This window comes from Triticum urartu, chromosome 5, assembly GCF_003073215.2.
Source record: "Triticum urartu cultivar G1812 chromosome 5, Tu2.1, whole genome shotgun sequence".
Lineage (NCBI taxonomy): Eukaryota > Viridiplantae > Streptophyta > Magnoliopsida > Poales > Poaceae > Triticum > Triticum urartu.
In genome coordinates this window covers 157,021,565-157,041,261 of record NC_053026.1, presented here as the reverse complement: position 1 = coordinate 157,041,261, position 19,697 = coordinate 157,021,565, and the positions used below count along the sequence as shown (strand labels likewise).

Sequence of the window (19,697 nt, the reverse complement as noted above, 5' to 3'; positions counted from 1 at the left end):
CCTTTTCTAAAAAAATATTAAAATATATATTCCTGTCTTGACCAGATGAGCGTGCAAACTACAATCACCAGGGTGTCAGTTAGGGGCAGAAGACTATTTTTTTAAAAAAAACTTCGAGACGGCCACATAGCATGGAGCCGACCCCAACGATTTTAAGGTTACAGGCACGGTACACGCTATCCTAGACTACTCTACACATGAAACTGCCACACGAGCGTCCAGGCTGCGCTTGGCTCTTCACCTCTTCGGGAAGTCGAAAAATGATGGAGTACTATAGTATGCTTCTGGCCATCTGACACCGATTGAACTGCTGCATGTCCACCGCGTGCGGGAGGGAGAGCGTGTAGCGAAAGCTTCTCCTAGTCTTGCCAGCCACCACGCTCATGGGCGAGGGAGGGACGCTCCTGCCTTTGCGTGTATGACAGGTGGGCCCGACAGGTGTGTGGCCAACCTGTCATACAGCCAAAGGCAGGTGCAGTTAAGTCCGCAAGGGAGAGGACAATCAAACTTCTCGTTGATGTACGAGTTGACGCGACACATCAAAACACTACACTCGATATATTTCAATAATTTGCATTTACCGACGCATTAATTACAATGCATGCATGCATGCCGTGACTCTCCTTTTAATACTTGCATGTGTTGATTTAATGCACCTTGAAGTAGTATAAAATATGTGACGGTAAAGCTTTGTAATACCCCGACCCAAGTCGAGAGATGGTTGTGAACGAGGAGGGCGAGATCATGCAGACCGAACAGGACCCATCGATGGAGCTCTCTAAGGTCTCGAGGGACCTCACCATGCTCCACTGCCCCTTGCGCCTCCGCCCCTTGACGCCTCCAGTGTATGAGGTTTGAATACACATCGTTCATTCGGCCGATTGAGCAAGGTGCAGGTTTCTTGATTGATGTGCTGTTCGATTGATTTCTGCAGTGCAAGGGAGGGCACCTGGCCTGCGCAGACTGTCGCGTCGAGCGCCCCGGGAACCAGCGGCAGTGCCAGAAGTGCGAGCGCGGCGGTGGCTTCAACGTGCAGAACACGGCGGTGGACTCCGTCCTTTCATCGGTGAGGGTGGAGTGCCCGCATGAAGGCTGTGGGCTCTACGTCACTTACCACAAGCCCGCAGATCACCAGAGCGTGTGTCTGCTCGCGCCCTGCAAATGCCCCGTGCCCGTCTGCGGCTACGAAGGCCCGCCGCCGGCGCTCTACCACCACATCAGCACCGCGCATCCCATGCCCGTGCACAAGATCCAGTACGACAAGGTGCTCCAGCTGCAAGTGCCACTGTCGGAGCCACGGCTCTTGCTGTTCACGGAGGAGGACCGCCGCACGTTTTTCTTGGTCGGCGACGTGCTCGACATCGGCGCGCCTATCGCCGTGTTGGTCGTCTGCATCAGAGCGGGGGTGTCCCCACTGCCGCACTACGTGGCCAAGCTGTGGGCGAACGACGCGCTGGGGGAGCCCAAAGGCACGACCGACGCCGTCAAGGTGGAAATGGAGGTGACAAGCAGCAAGGATCTCGGCGACGTCGACGTGCAGGAGGTGACCTTCTTGACAGTTCCGCCCAAGCTGCTGGCCGGGGTTAAGCTTGTGTCCCTCCACATTCAGATTGACAAGCTCACGTCCTAAATGTTTCTACAATGCCTTCTGTTTATCTTAGTAATATGCTAATATAGGGATTACCTTGGTCTACTTTAGCTTAAGAAATGGTGGGTTTTGGTGGTGATCCAGCAATTACTTCGACATCAGATCAGTAATTTCCAACAGTCGAACGGATATTTTGTGTCTGTTGGATATAAAGTTCCTTTGGGTAAGAAGTACTATTTGTCATCAAAATGGATAAAATGAGATGTATGTAGACGTATTTTAGTTCTAGATACGTCCCTTTTTATCCATTTTGATGACAAGCACTCCCTCCGTTCCACAATACATGCCTTCCATTTGTCAAAATATAGATGTATCTAGACATGTTTTAGTATATAGGTACATCCATGATAGAGCCAACCGGATGGTTGAGAACACTACAATTCGTAGCTACAGATGCGTGTGTGACTCCCAGATGCAGAGGTCGGGGGTCATCATCCTCCTTTTCGAGAAAAAACAGACGCATGTGTGAGAGGACGAGTGCGTGCGTGCACCTCTTCTCTTCTTGTATAACGTACTACTAAACTCAGAGTACAAGTTTTTATGGGTGGCATGATGGTGCGTGCGAGAAGTCCCGAGAGATAGGTTTAATGCGTTTGAAAAAAAGAATAGCCTAGAGCTCGCCACGCGGCTATTCCTGTCGAACGCCACATTAACCGTAAGATATGTATACGACGGTGCCAGTTATTGCACGTACACAGCAGTACTCCCTCCTTTCCGGTTTATAGGGCGTAATTCAAAATTCTCACCAACCAAGATGGTGAGTGGTGGAATATTTTTTGTAGTTTGCAAAAGCACCTAATTAATGCTCTTTTTTTTCTCAAAAAATTATGTTTATCAATGCATTAATTGCAATGCATGCATGCATAAAGTACATGCATTGGTCAATTTTCTCTTAATACTTGCATGCAATGATTTAATGCACCTTGGAATCTGAACATGTGTTGGGGAACAACCAAATTGAGCCTTATAAAATGGAAAAACTAAAATTTTGAGATAAGCCCTATAAAACCGGAAAGGAGGGAGTAGAAAAAGAAGTACTCCATCCGGGAATAGTGCCGCACTTCGAAACTAGAACCGTCAATAAATTTTGAGCTTGCGTCTCGTCACATTCCAAATTACTCCATGCTATATTGAATTGCAAACCTGTTCACACCGATCACAACCTAAACGTTTCCCACTTAGGAGCGTATTAGTACCACGCTATATTGAATTGCAAACCTGTTCACATCACAACCTAAACGGTTTCCCACTTAGGAGCGATTAGTACTCGGTTATAAATACTAGTATGCCAAGATGACTGCACATTCCTCCTCAACTCCTCATCCACAAAAACAAACAAGTCATTCAGCATCCTTCCCTTGCGTCTGCCATGGCCAGCGTGAGTTCTGGGTCGAGAGATTGCCACCAGGGAGAGGCGAGCATGGAAGCGGAAGCACGAGAGATGTCCCGCCTCGCTGCGAGAGCAGCCGACATGTCCCCGGCGAAGTAGCAGCACAGAGGTCCCGCCGCGCCGCTGAAGCAGCACGGAGGTCCCGCCGTGCCGTCGATGCAGCAGACTGGTCCGGCCGTGCCGGAAGCAGCAGAGATGTCCCGCCGCGCCACGAATGCAGCAGAGATGTCCCGCCGCGCCGCGGCGGCCTGGGAAAATTTCTCGCGGCAGGCGACGACTGTTACAGGCGCATGCATGCGATCGTCCATAGCCAGATGGATCAGATCTCCGGCTCGGCGAGGTTGCAGGACGACATGATAGCCTCGTTTGAACAGGCTACCGGCATCATCCGGCAACTAAGGGAGGGCAATGAGAGGCTCCGGGCCGAGCGCGACCTGCTGAGGGAGAAGATCGTCCGAAGTGCAGACCAGCAGGAGGAGACCAGTGCCTTGTTGAAGAGGACCGGCGTCATCGTCAAGAAACTTATGGACGAGAATGACATGCTCCGCAACGAGCGCCAAAGGCTGGTGGAGGAATCCGTGGATGTTCTCAAGCAGCGTCTTGAGGACACGAAAGAGCTCATCGCCTCGCCGCGGAGACTAGTTCCCGCGGCCTGCAGCAACGCATCAAGAAAGTAGAGATCAGCGAGCCAGATCCTTGTCTTCCTTCTTCTTTTGCCCTTGTGTATTTCGGGCGTAGCCGCATGTGGCTTTTTTAATTATCTTTCTAATTATGTAAGACAATTAATCGTCCTTATCTTTCTGTGGAAAAGGAGAGAATCCATGTTCTCAAGCAGCGTCTTGAGGACACGAAAGAGCTCATTGCCGCTCGCCGCGGAGACTAGTTTCCTGGTTTCTTTTGATGTAATAATCGGTTTAGGATGTGGATTGTGTCGTCGGTTGTGAAATGTTGGGTTCTAGCGCGGATGTTTGGCCTTTGTTGGCCTCTTGGGATGTTGCGATTTCAATCTGGTAGCTTTTAGTCCTTCGTGTTAGGCTGGAGTTGTGCTGAACTTCTTGTGAATTGTGGTGGTTTCAGTAATGAAATCGGAAGGGGCAAGCCCTTCTTTGATCAAAAAAAATTTAATCGTCGTTATATATTCATCAGTCTTGCTATAAGTCGCAGTAGATGCTATATAGGTCCGTCGGATCTTACATCAAGATCCGTGCTTTCAGATTTTCTTTTCTCTCTCTTAAATCTCAGTCGAGTGAGACATAGCCACGCCATTAAACAGAGGCTCGGGCGCCATTAATGGAGACCTTGGGAGAGAGGTGGACGACAGTGGAGGTCAAAGGGCTCTCCTCTCGATAAGCATGCGGAGGGGTCTGATCGCACGCCTCTCGTACTCAAATAGCTACCCTGCATGACGCCTCCTAGCTAATAAAAAATGGGGACGCGTGGCGGCACGTAAATGGTACTAGTAAGTAGAATGCCCACGGTTTCAATAATACTTGTGTTTCCGATTGTAACGTGACAACTCTTGTTCCAAAATGACTTTGTTGATTGTTAATGTGTGTGCCTTCGCAAATCGGACTGTAAATTTACCACAGCATGTTGGTGCCATGTCATGGCACCAAGTCAAGTTTCATTATTTTCATGTGTGTTTTGGATTTACAGGAATTAAAAAACTAAGTTTCTCAATGTTTCCAACCCAGCCACGATGCCCAGAATTTTGAATTTCATTCCCATTTCTTGCATGGAACCTAGAAATTTACCCGAGGACACACATGTGAATTTTCAGCCAACTTTGGTGCACTGGAACATGTGCTTGTATTTCAAATTTGAATTATGCACACAAAGGTGACACGTTCCCTCCCAGAACCACGCGCCTTCTTGAGAGAAGCTCCGATTTGCGAGAAGCTTATACCAAAATTTGTTCCTATTCGGCCAATATTTTTTTACCACGGCATGGTACTACCATGACATGACACCATGCCAAGTTTCATGATTTTAAAACCAAGTTTCTCAATGTTCTCGACCGAGCCACGATGCCCAGATGTTTGAATTTTATTCTCATTTTTTGCATGGGACCTACTCCCTCCTTCCATCTATATAGGGCCTAATGTGTTTTTCAAGACAGCCTTTGACTATTGACAAGATTAATAGCACATGAGATGTATACTATGAAAATTATATTATTGGAAGCTCCTTTGACATACAAAATTGAAGGTATGCTTTGTGTAAGTTGCATGTCATATATTATTGCTCTAATGTTTGGTCAAAGTTAGCCTCGAAAAACGCATTAGGACCTATATAGATGGAAGGAGGGAGTAGAAATTCACCCGAGGACACAAATGTGATTTTTCAACCAACTTTGGTGCACGGGAGCATGTGCTTGTAGTTCAAATTTGAATTATGCACATTAAATGACCAAAAACTCAATTAATGTGTAAATAAGGCCAAACGAAGCCGGAATAATTCCAAAATTTAACAGGGCACTCATGTAGTTCTATGTTGCCTTTGTAAATAAACTCAAGGGGGACAACGTATATCGTTTCGCACTCAAAGGTGGCACGTTCCCTCTCAGAACCACGAGCCTTCTTGAGAGAAGCTTCGGTTTGCAAGAAGCTTATACCAAAATCTGTTCCTATTCGGCCAATTTTTTTACCACAACATGGTAGTACCATGACATGACATCCATGCCAAGTTTCATGATTTTCAGACGTGTTTTGGATTTACAAGAATTTTAAAACCAAGTTTCTCAATGTTCTCGGCCGAGCCACGATGCCCAGATGTTTTAATTTTATTCTCATTTCTTGCATGGGACCTAGAAATTCACCCGAGGACACAAATGTGATTTTTCAACCAACTTTGGTGCACGAGAGCATGTGCTTGTAGTTCAAATTTGACTTATGCACATTAAATGACCAGAAACTCAATTAATGTATAAAAAACGACAAACGAACCGGAATAATTCCAAAATTTAACAGGGCACTAATGTAGTTCTATGTTGCCTTTGTTAAGAAACTCAAGGGGGGGCAGCGTATATCGTTTCACACTCAAAGGTGGCACGTTCCCTCTTAGAACCACGAAGCTTCCAAATCGGCCCAATTTTTTACCACAACATGTTAGTGCCATGACATGACACCATGCCAAGTTTCATGATTTCCAGGCGAGTTTTGGATTTACATGAATTTAAAATCAAAGTTTCTCGATGTTCTCGGCCGAGTCATGACACCCAGATGTTTGAATTTCATTCTCATTTCTTCCATGGGACCTAGAAATTCAACCAAGGACACACATGTGATTTTTCAACCCACTTTGGTGCACCGGAGCATGTGCATGCAATTCATATTTAGATTATGCACATTAAAAGTCCAGAAACTCAATTAATGTATAAAAAGGCCAAATGAACCCGAAATAATTCCAAAATTTAATAGGGCACTCATATAGTTCTATGTTGCCTCTGTAAATAAAATCAGGGGGAGGCAGCGTATATCGTTTCGCACACAAAGGTGACACGTTCCCTCTCGGAACCACGAGGCTTGTTGAGAGAATCTCCGGTTTTGCAAGAGGCTTATACCAAAACTTGTCCCAATTCAGCCAAAAATTATACGTATGAAAACAGGGTTTAGATTATCCCAAACATCTCGCTACCTAGACCAATAATGTACTATGATTTGAATTCAACATAAAATGGATACAAATATTTGAATTGGAGAGCGTATGGTACATGTAGTTCATAGTGAAATATGATTACTGCTATATGTATGTTTTTTGTTATCAAGATAATATTTAAATTATTGTATAACTTGACAACAATCGTATTCAAATAAGGAAAATTGATTCAAATTTAGTCCATATGGTAGACGACAATATATATGTTCACATGGTGGAGTAAAATGTTCATATATGATGGAAGATCAAAATGTACGACTACATCAATTATAAACCGCAAGGTCACCTAACGATATATTCGAATTCAACATAACGTGGATTCAAAAATTGAAATTCGAGATCATGGCATCTGTAATCATATAAAAAGGGACATTACTCTTTCTTTGGTGGGAATTGATTTGTTTTTTGTTGTTGTTGAGGGAAGTGCGAATCGATTTGGTACTGTGCAGGGTAATCTTGTTCTCCCGATTTTTTTACATTTTTCTTGTAGTTTTTTCAATGGCATCTATAGCAATATAGTAAAAGGGGACATGACTCTCTTGTGTCTTGTATGAATTGTTTTTTTACACGTTAAGTTTGTTCTGCCGAACAAGGAATCCGCACCTTGTTATCCTGAAATTTTCAAGCTCGAGTATCTTTTGTCTCACCTGCTTTGAAACTCCCGCTTCTTCAACCCGCGCCGCGCCTTGTTATCCCGAAATTTGGACGCGCGCGAGAACTCCCTCCTCATCCGAAATCGCTCCCGCAGCCCAGACACGCGAAATCCCCCTTCTACCCCTCAGCCGGAAATGAAGCTCCACGTCGCGGTGTCAAAACCGGTGGGGGTACGCTGGTAACTTACCCTACATTTCGGACAAGCGCGTCCCTAAGCTTGGCTCCCCCTCCCCCTTCGCCCCCCATTCGTACACCGAGGCCGCCAAAACCCGCGAAACCCCACGCTCCTCCGTCGGCCTCCCGACCGCCGCCCAGCCGGAGACTCTTCCCCGACTACGTCGTCCACCGCAACAGCTCGCCATCCCTCATCCACCGCACCGGATGAGGATCCGTTGTCGATCTCGTCGTCCCGCCGGATCAGCTGCCCTGTCCTCCACCTCCAAGGAGCTGCCCCGATGTTCGCCTCGTCTATCGCACCACCTCAATCCTCACAGCGCTGTCTTGACCTGCCCCACCGGAACCGCAACACCCTCACCAATTCCTCCGATGAAGCCGAGGCCAACTCGGCGCCACCGAGGAGGTTCTGCACTCACCGTTGCATTTTATCTTTTATTCGATCTCACGGGGCTGCCGGTGCTCGATACCGAGCAGACATGGCGTGTCTCCATCGGCGGCGCCATCGCCGGCCACATCATCCACGGCGTCTCTCCCCATGTCGTTGCTTCCTCGGCGGCGACTTCCACAATGACACTAGCTGCAGCTGCTCCGGCTCTCGCTCGCGTTGCGGCTCTGTTCTTGCTGTCGGTCGCGCTGCTGCACTGCTCCTGCTTTCGTTCGTGCTGCTGCTCTGCTCTTGCTCTCGCTTGTGCTGCTGCTGCTTCATGACCTCCGATAGCTATAAGAGTTGCTACTTTAGCACTCGCTCGCGGTGCTATTGCACGACTTGCTCTCTGCTAGTGCGTTCCCTGCTTGAGCGTCTGCTGATTTAGATCACTGCTTCTCTGCTACTAGTGCTCGAACGCCCTAAACATCTATTGCAATGCTCTGTTACTAGTTCAATCTGTTTCGACAGTAAAATTCAGTTTTGACTGTGAAGTTCATTTTCTTCAGTTAAGTTAAGAGTGAACAGTACTTACATCATCTGTTGGAGCGGCCGTGGCACGGCTGATGCGTTTTACATCTAACACTTTTTGGTGATTTATTTTACATCATCTATTGGAGATGATATTAGGGTCCCACTTCAGATTAACGTTGTCTGTCTTGTCAAGCTTCAGCCTCGTCGCCATACACCTTAGCGGAGCTGCTCCAACGATGGAACCATCCATCACAGCGGAGCAGTACCCTCAGTGCCGTTTCCAGAGGCCTTGGATCTTCTTCCCCGCCTCCGACAGTCACACCAGCATCATCACCATCCTCCACGTCCAACCCAATGATGCTGAGGTCCACAAGGCTATGCCAAAGAGGTTGTACACTCGTCGCATCACTTTGTTTCTCCATTCCTCTATTCTTCCAATTCATGTGAGTCAAACACCCAGGTTGACTGAAATCCTATGTTTCCAAATGCTCTCTTTTGCATTCCTATCCTATTCTTGTGTTTTCCTATCCCTACATTTATAGAATCCTCAAATTCTAAGGAGCCCTTACTGATTTACTTCATTTTCAGATAGGCGTCAAAGAAAACTATGTGTGTTATGTCCTGCTCCTGCCGTGCCATCATCCACCCCACCTGAGGTGCACCATCGACAAAAGCGTTCACTGCAGCAGAGATCCCCCCTGCAGACTTCCTTTCACCGCCTCAGATCATCTTCCCCGTTGCCGGCAGCCACGCCAACTGCATTACCATCATCGACTGAGCAGATGAACCTGAGGACTACACAGTTCCGGAAGAGAGGTCGTAGTCTTTCGTGTTTGCTTACATTATACATCGGTTATTATTACCTGCTACTTTATCGTTCAATCTTGAGTTTTGAATTGCCCATGGGTCTCATATCGAGCCAGCAACGAATAGTATCTGTCTACTATCTGGTTCATCTGGGGTCTTCTATGTGGTTCATGTTGGGTGGGCAACAAACAATAGATGATCCATTGTCTATCTTTTTAAACTGAAGCTATAATCTACCTGCTATCATTAGTTTTGGATCCATCCACTCGTTTCTACCATCAGTCTTGATTTTTGCATGCACCCCTTAGGCCTTACAAAATCTAACTATTTTTTTATTATGCATGTCAGATATTGTACACAATCGTACTGAACATGTAGAGAAAAAGAGAAGACTGTTGCGTGCGAATAAAATGTCATGCAGACGCCGCTCCATGGTGGGCGAAGTGCGCCCCCTCCTGCATTTCTAGATTGTATTTCAGAGGAAGATAACTGTTCAGATGGAGATTCAGAAGGAGCCGACCACGCCTGTTTACCACCTGAGGTGTTTGCTCTAACCTGGCATGCTGATGTTGGTCATATCATGCATATGGCGCCTTGCATTGCTTACATTATACATCTTATATGTCATCAGCTTAATTTAGATTTGCTTTGTGTGAATGCCACCTGGGTTTCTATATCATACTCCCACCATTCCTAAATATTTGTCTTTTTAGAGATTTCAACAAGTGACTACATACGGAACAAAATGAGTGAATCTACACTCTAAAGTATGTCTATATACATCCGTATGTGGTAGTCCATTTGAAATCTCTAAAAAGACAAATATTTAGGAACGGAGGGAGTATATGGGAATTATGCAATGCCATCTTCTTTAGCCAGGCATCATATACGTGAATCATGCAATGCCATCCTGTTTAGCCAGTCATCGTATATGTGAATTGTATCGTGCCATATTTTTTTCCATAATGTATTCCATTTGTCAACAATGTTTATACATTCATCTACTCTTCCTGTGCATCAGCCATTTGAGTCGGTCATGGGAAAATCTGGAGTGAAAACAAGGTCTTCTGAGCAGTCAGTGCTACCTGTCGATGCAGATTTCTTGCTGGTTACAGATAGCTCCTCAGAGGAGGATTCAGAGAGAGATGACCAGTCGTATCCCCCCCCCGAGGTGCATGCTCTAACTTGGCTGGGTTATATTGCTCATATCATGCATATGGTGTCTTGCATTGCCATGCCATCTGCTTAGATTAGACATGCTTTGTGTGAATGCCTCCTGTTTGCTTTCTATATCAGATATGTGAATTATGCAATGCCATGTTTTTCAGCCAGTTATCATATATGTGAATTATGCACCGCCATGGAGCCAGGCATCATATATGTGAATTATCTCATGCCATCTTTTTTTTCATTACGTATTCCATTTGTCGACAATCTGTGTATATTGAACTACTCTTCATGTGTATCAGCCATTTGAGCCGGTTATGGAAAAATCTGGAGTGAAAACAAGGTCTTCAGAGCAGGCAATGGTACCTGTTGAAGCATATATCTCGATGGTTACAGGGAGCTCCTCAGAGGAGGATTCAGAGACAGATGACCAGTCCTATATCCCACCTGAGGTGTATGCTCTAAGTTGCAATGTTTATATTTCTCATATGATGCATATGGTGTCTTGCATTGCTTAGTTTAGACATCATATGCACAATATTGAATTCTATCTGCTTAGTTTAGAGATCATACATGCGAGTGCCAGCTGCTTAGTATATGAATCAATTATGTCAATTATATCATGCCATCCTGTATACTTAGACAACATGTATGTGAATTATTTCATCCCAACCTATTTTAGAAAGACATCATATAGTTTTGTCATGTCATCCTGTTTAGGTACTCATCATATGTTGAATTATGCCATTATATCCTGTTAAGTTATCCATCATATATCTGAAACTGTGTCATGCTATCCTGTTTAGTTAGGCATCATATATGTGAAATTGTGTCATGCTGTCCTGTTTGGTTAGACAACATATATGTGAATTACCACATCTGTCTATCATACAATGTCTGTACGTTCAATTTCTTTTCTTGTTTATCAGCCATTTGAATTGGAGGGGGTGATGGCAGTATCTAAGGGAGCAAAAACCCGTTCTTCACAAAAGACAGTGCTACCCGTCGATGCAGATAGAACCATGGTTGTACTGGCCCACAAACTAGCCCCACCACACATAATCGAGACTCTTCCAGATTGCACACTTACACCGTTGGGCAGAGAACCAGCTACAACCCATCTAACCGCAACCCCAGCGGATAGTAACCCACTTATAGTTGACAAAGCACCATGTCCACCACAGAGTACCCCCACACGAGCAGTTTGTAAAGCTACTGCAGTGCCCAAAGCACGAAGACCACCACAGCTAACCCAAACTCCACGTTTAAAGCAGAAGAGCAACTGTTCTCAGGTCAGATTCCATAGCTATGGTCCATACTCCTTTGCTGTTGCATCACTGTATTTACTCATACCAACTACTTTCGAATTTGAAGGATCCAATTGAAACTCCAATGGTGCAACAGGTATGTTTTAAACCTATTTCTTTAACTGGATTGCTGTTCTAACTTCTTGCTCTATGTTGATTTCAGTTTAAGTTGTATAAACAGTTATGTTCTCATGTGATGCACATTACAAGTGCTGCCAATGCTGTGTAGTTTCTCACACTTATATTCTGTCTATGCTTGTGTCTTAAAAATATATGAGTTGAACTGTGTCTCTATCTTGATTAGGGAACATAAACTAGAATGATATGGACAATACAGTGACCATAGTACATAGATATATGTTTGTTTCATGCTGTTATCCTGTCCACCTTACTACTGAACCGGTTTACCAAAATGAGTTTCGTATACTACAAGCTAAACCTGTGATGTGTCTGCTTGTTTCTCTTGTAGTATGCAAACAGAATATTGGTGAAGAGCACCCCACTATGCAATGGTAGAGAAAGTAATGCAAATAAGGTTCAAGATAGTGAGACAACCCTGTTGATCTCCAAGAAAGGTGATAAAAACGATCTTGTAGACAGTGAGAAAACCCCATAGTCCTGCGTTGATGTAGTGTTCGAGTTACTGGCCAGTACCGCTGGCACAAGCTCTTCGAACTCGCTGTCTGAATCACTTCGGCTTCTTCAGTCTCAGCTACAAGCTGAAAGGCATCAGTCAGCTGTGCCGCGGCAAGAAGCCGAAGGACTAAGGAAGTCCCTGTAGAATTCAGATGCGTACTTTCTTGTGCAACAGCAAGCGCTGGAGGATTTAAGCGCCAAACAAGAGAAAGTTAATAAGCTTGCTAAGCATCTTGCCAGCATTATGGGTACCCAGGATATTGTTTCTTGAACTCTTCTGAAGTGGTTTCAGTTCTGGACTTGTTTTGCTGCGGCGTTTATATGCTGCTTTGTTACCTATATTTGCACTGGTGGCGAACTTTGATGCCCAGTGGATGTAATATGTGTAATAGTCGTGATAGCCTAGCATAAGTTGCTTGCTTATTTATTTCCTTGTTGTCTTGTTTATTTGGTTGCTTGTAGTCAGTGCAGTTCTTTTTCCGCGGTTTGCTAGTGGCTACAATAACCTATTTTTTAAAACTAGGCCACAATAACCATGGGCTAATATTTACTGTAGTGACACTGGGCCTCCTACGGGCCGTAGAAACAGTGGGCCTTCTATGGGCCGTAGAAACAGTAGGCCTTCTACGGGCCGTAGAAACAATGGGCCTTCTACGGGCCGTAGAAACAATGGGCCTTCTACGGGCCGTATCATCAATGTGCCTTATACGGGCCGTATGATCGATTGGCCAAACATGGGCCAATAACAGGCCGCATTATGGCCGTAAACGGGCTAGAGTTGGAATCGTCCGTTCATGGGCCGACCATAACGGGCCATCGTTAATAGGCCGTATTTGATGACGCTATGAAAACGGCCCAACGTATTAACGGACCACAAACGGGCCGACTGTAACCACGGGCTGAATTTGGACCACAAGCAGAAAATGACAGTAACGGGCCGTAAGTAAACGAATGCTGGAAATGAGCCCAAGAATAAATGGGCTCTGAGAAGGCCGAAAGATAACATGGGCTGGAAACGGCCCAACGGAATAACGGGCCGTTAATGGGTATAAAGTGATACACTGTTCATTACGGACCAATTTCACCACGGGCCGTTAATGGGTGTAAAGTGATACACTGTTCATTACGGGCCAGTTTCACCACGGGCCGTTAATAGGCCAAGAGTTACATAGGGCCTCATATGGGCCGAAAGACGTCATGGGCCGTACATGGGCCAGAAGTGAAAACGGGCTGTAATCATATTGGATGGCCCAGATGATGCTACTGGGCCTAATTCGGATAGGGCGTAACGGGCCTTGGGTTAGCGGGCTGTAAATGTGCTATAAGCGAACATGCCGTTAACAGGCTTTCCATGGGCCGGCCCGCCACCTTTTGACCAAGTCAAACGGGCCGACCTTTTCACAGGAATGGGCCTCTGTTGGGCCGTGCCACGTGTCGACGTATCATAGGCGCCTTCTGTCCAATGAGTGGATGACATCTGTCCCAACGATGAGCCGACACGTGTTTCCTCCAGCCAATGATGATTTTACACGTGGAAAATCCCCATTGGTCGGGGCTGTTAATGGGTTATCGGATCCAAAACCTGACCCGATAGCTTAACGGCGTTCCATTACGGTGGATGCCACGTGTCGGTCACCCTTGATGAAAGCACTTCTGTGACGCATGATTTATCGTCATGGAAGTGCACACTTTCGTGATGATAATTTTGGTAATGTCATGGAACACTTCTACGACAGCACATGTATGACTATCTTGATTATGTCATAAAATCGTCATGGATGTACATGCATGAAAAAAAACGCGACCTACTGTGACAAACATGTATCATCACGGAAGTGTATTTTTTTGTAGTGATATATCTCGGAATGGCTATGGAAATGCCATAATAGGTAGGTATGGTGGCTGTTTTGAGGAAGATATAAGGAGGTTTATGTGTGAAAGAGCATATCATATCACGGGGTTTGGATGCACCGGCGAAGTTTGCACCAACTCTCAATGTGAGAAAGGGCAATGCACGGTACCGAAGAGGCTAGCAATGATGGAAGGGTGAGAGTGCGTATAATCCATGGACTCAACATTAGTCATAAAGAACTCACATACTTATTGCAAAAATCTACAAGTCATCAAAAAACCAAGCACTACGCGCATGCTCCTAGGGGGATAGATTGGTAGGAAAAGACCATCGCTCGTCCCCGACCGCCACTCATAAGGAAGACAATCAAATAACACCTCATGTTTCAAATTTGTTACACAACGTTTACCATACGTGCATGCTACGGGACTTGCAAACTTCAACACAAGTATTCCTCAAATTCACAACTACCCAACTAGCACAACTTTGATATCACTATCTCCATATCTCAAAACAATCATCAAGTATCAAACTTCTCTTAGTATTCAATGCACTTATATGAAAGTTTTTATTATATCCCTCTTGGATGCCCATCATATTAGGACTAGTTTCATAACCAAAGCAAACTACCATGCTGTTTAGACTCTCAAAATAATATAAGTGAAGCATGAGAGTTCATCTATTTCTTCAAAATAAAACCACCGCCGTGCTCTAAAGAGATATAAGTGAAGCACTAGAGCAACAACAAACTACTGAAAGATATAAGTGAAGATCAATGAGTAGTCGAATAATTATGCAACTATATGAAGACTCTCTAACATTAAAGAATTTCAGATCTTGGTATTTTATTCAAAACACAAGCAAAGCAAAAGAAAATGACATTCTAAGAAGAGAGAGATAATGTGAAGAAGCAAAAACTTAGGATCAACCGAAACTAACCGATAGTTGTTGAAGAAGAAAGGTGGGATGCCACCGGGGCATCCCCAAGCTTAGACGCTTGAGACTTCTTGAAATATTATCTTGGGATGCCTTGGGCATCCCCAAGCTTGAGCTTTTGTGTCTCCTTAATTCCTCTCATATCACGGTCTCCCTAAATCTCAAAAGCTTCATCCACACAAAACTCAACAAGGACTCGTGAGATAAGTTAGTATAAACCATTGCAAAAACCTTATCATACTCTACTGTAGCAAATCACTAAAATTATTATTCAACATTGCATACTAAATGCCTCTGCATATTTAATAGTCCTATCCTCAAATAGAATCATTAAAGAAGCAAACATATGCAAACAATGCAAACATAACAGCAATCTGCCTAAACAGGACAGTCTGTAAAGAGTGCAGCAAGATCCATACTTCCCTACCTCCAAAAATTATGAAAGAAAATTCCCACTGTAGTAAATTTATCAGATCTTATTATGCAAAAGGTTTCAACATTTTATCACATTCTGACTTTTCTAGGGAATTTTTGCAACAGCGGTAAACTTTCTGTTTTCAAACAGCAACATGTGGACTTGTAAAATAGGCATAGTAAAGGCTATCAATGCCACTTTTATTGAAATAAAAGATGCAAAACATTGTTCTAAATAACAGCAAGCAAATCCTAACAAAATAAATTGACGCTCCAAGCAAAACACATATCATGTGGTGAATAAAAATATAGCTCCAAGTAAAGTTACCGATGAACGAAGACGAAAGAGGGGATGCCTTCCGGGGCATCCCCAAGCTTAGGCTCTTGGTTGTCTTGAATATTACCTTGGGGTGCCTTGGGCATCCCCAAGCTTAGGCTCTTGCCACTCCTTATTCCATAGTCCATCGAATCTTTACCCAAAACTTGAAAACTTCACAACACAAAACTTAACAGAAAACTCGTAAGCTCCGTTAGTATAAGAAAGCAAATCACCATCATAAGGTACTGTAATGAACTCATTCTAAATTCATATTGGTGTAATATCTACTGTATTCCAACTTCTCTATGGTTCATACCCTCCGATACTACTCATAGATTCATCAAAATAAGCAAACAACACATAGAAAACAGAATCTGTCAAAAACAGAACAGTCTGTAGTAATCTGGATCAAACGTATACTTATGGAACCCCAAAAATTCTAAAATAAATTTATGGACGTGAGGAATTTATCTGTTAATCATCTGCAAAAATAATTAACTAAATATCACTCTCCAATAAAAAATGGCAGCTAATCTCGTGAGCGCTAAAGTTTCTGCTTTTTACAGCAAGATCTCAAAGACTTCACCCAAGTCTTCCCAAAGGTTCTACTTGGCACAAACACTAATTAATAACATAAACCACATCTAAAAGAGGCTAGATGAATTATTTATTACTAAATAGGAACGAAAATCAAATAACAAAAATAAAATTGGGTTGCCTCCCAACAAGTGCTAACGTTTAACGCCCCTAGCTAGGCATGATGATTTCAACGATGCTCACATAAAGGATAAGAAATGAAACATAAAGAGAGCATCATGAAGAATATGACTAGCAAATTTAAGTCTAACCCTCTTCCTATGCATAGGGATTTTGTGAGCAAACAACTTGTGGGAACAAGAATCAACTTGCATAGGAAGGCAAAACAAGTATAACTTTAAAACTTTAAGCACATAGAGAGGAAACTTGGTATTATTGCAATTCCTACAAACATATGTTCCTCCCTCATAATAATTTTCAGTAGCATCATGAATGAATTAAACAATATAATTATCACATAAATCATTCTTTTCATGATCTACAAGCATAGAATTTTTATTACTCTCCACATAAGCAAATTTCTTCTCATGAATAGTAGTGGGAGAAAACTCAACAAAATAATTACCGTGTGAGGCATAATCCAATTGAAAACAAAAATTATGATGACAAGTTTCATGGTTATCATTACTCTTAATAGCATACAAGTCATCACAATAATCATCATAGATAGCAACTTTGTTCTCATAATCAATTGGATCCTCTTCCGAAATAGTGGATTCATCACAAAATAAAGTCATGACCTCTCCAAATCCACTTTCATCAATATAATCATCTTAAATAGGAGGCATGCTTTCATCATAATAAATTTTCTCATCAAAACTTGGGGGACTAAAAATATCATATTCATCAAACATAGCTTCCCCAAGCTTGTGGCTTTGCATATCATTAGCATCATAGGTATTCATGGAATTAATACTAACAATATTGCAATCATGCTCATCATTCAAATATTCAGTGCCAAACATTTTAATGCATTCTTCTTTTAGCACTTGAGCACAATTATCGGAATCCTTATTTTCATGATAGATATTAAAAAGATGAAGCATATGAGGTACCCTTAATTCCATTTTTTGTAGTTTTCTTTTATAAACTAAACTAGTGATAAAACAAGAAACTAAAAGATTCGATTGCAAGATCTAAAGATATACCTTCAAGCGCTAACCTCCCCGGCAACGGTGCCAGAAAAGTAGCTTGATGTCTACTACAACCTTATTCTTGTAGACATTGTTGGGCCTCCAAGTGCAGAGGTTTGTAGGACAGTAGCAAATTTCCCTCAAGTGGATGACCTAAGGTTTATCAATCCGTGGGAGGCGTAGGATGAAGATGGTCTCTCTCAAGCAACCTGCAACCAAATAACAAAGAGTCTCTTGTGTCCCCAACACACCCAATACAATGGTAAATTGTATATGTGCACTAGTTCGGCGAAGAGATGGTGATACAAGTGCAATATGGATTGTAGATAATGGTTTTTGTAATCTTAAAATATAAAAACAGCAAGGTAACTAATGATAAAAGTGAGTGAAACAGTAATTAATGCTAGGAAACAAGGCCTAGGGTTCAATACTTTCACTAGTGCAAGTTCTCTCACATAATAACATAACTGGACCATACAATCCTCAACATGCCAACAAAGAGTCACTCAAAGTCACTAATAGCGGAGAACAAACGAAAGAGATTATGGTAGGGTACGAAACCACCTCCAAGTTATCCTTTCTAATCGATCTATCATAGAGTTCGTACTAGAATAACACCTTAAGACACAAATCAACGAAAACCCTAATGTCACCTCGATACTCCAATGTCACCTCAAGTATCCGTGGGTATGATTATACAATATGCATCACACAATCTCAGATTCATCTATTCAACCAACACAAAAGTACTTCAAAGAGTGCCCCAAAGTTTCTACCGGAGAGTCAAGACGAAAACGTGTTCCAACCCCTATGCATAGGTTCATGGGCGGAACCCGCAAGTTGATCACCAAAACATACATCAAGTGAATCAATAGAATACCCCATTGTCACCACGGGTATCCCACGCAAGACATACATCAAGTGTTCTCAAATCCTTAAAGACTCAATCCAATAAGATAACTTCAAAGGGAAAACTCAATCCATTACAAGAGATTAGAGGGGGAGAAACATCATAAGATCCAATTATAATAGCAAATCTCGCGATACATCAATATCGTACCATCTCAAGAACACGAGAGAGAGAGAGAGAGAGATCAAACACATAGCTACTGGTACATACCCTCAGCCCCGAGGGTGGAATACTCCTTCCTCGTCATGGAGAGCGCCGGGATGATGAAGATGGCCACCGGAGAGGGATTCCCCCTCCGGCAGGGTGCCGGAACAGGCCTAGATTGGTTTTCGGTGGCTACGGAGGCTTCTGGTGGCGGAACTCCCGATCTATTCTGCCCCTGATGTTTTTAGGGTATATGGACATATATAGGCAAAAGAAGTACGTCGGTGGATCTCCAGGCTGTCCACGAGGCAGGGGCGCGCGCCCCCACCCTCGTGGGCAGCCCGGGAATCTTCTGGTCCATATCCGATACTCCGTGGGCTTCTTCTGGTCCAAAAATAAGTTCCCTGAAGTTTCAGATCAATTGGACTCCGTTTGATTTTCCTTTTCTGCAATACTCTAAAACAAGGAAAAAACGGAAAATGGCACTAGGCTCTAGGTTAATAGGTTAGTCCCAAAAATAATATAAAAGTGTTTAATAAAGCCCATAAACATCCAAAACAGATAATATAATAGCATGGAACAATCAAAAATTATAGATACATTGGAGACGTATCATCGCCCAAGGGTGGAGGCGCGCCCCCTGCCTCGTGGCCTCCTCGATTGTTTCTTGACGTCCACTCCAAGTCTCCTGGATCACGTTTGTTGAGAAAATCACGTTCCCGAAGGTTTCATTCCGTTTGGACTTCGTTTGATATTCCTTTTCTGCGAAACACTGAAATAGGCAAAAAAACAGCAATTTGGGCTGGGCCTCCGGTTAATAGGTTAGTCCCAAAAATGATATAAAAGTGTAAAATAAAGCCCATTAACATCCAAAACAGATAATATAATAGCATGGAGCAATCAAAAATTATAGATACGTTGGAGACGTATCAAGCATCCCCAAGCTTAATTCCTGCTCGTCCTCGAGTAGGTAAATGATAAAAAGAATTTTTGATGTGGAATGCTTTCTAACATATTTCTCAATGTAATTTTTCTTTATTGTGGCATGAAT

At 43.5% G+C, this 19,697-nt stretch overlaps 1 pseudogene; it reads left to right on the top strand.

Annotated features, from left to right (window-relative positions):
* The first annotated feature begins 430 nt into the window (after positions 1–430).
* On the top strand, positions 431–1,630 carry LOC125509382 (annotated as a pseudogene).
* The last annotated feature ends 18,067 nt before the right edge of the window (positions 1,631–19,697 follow it).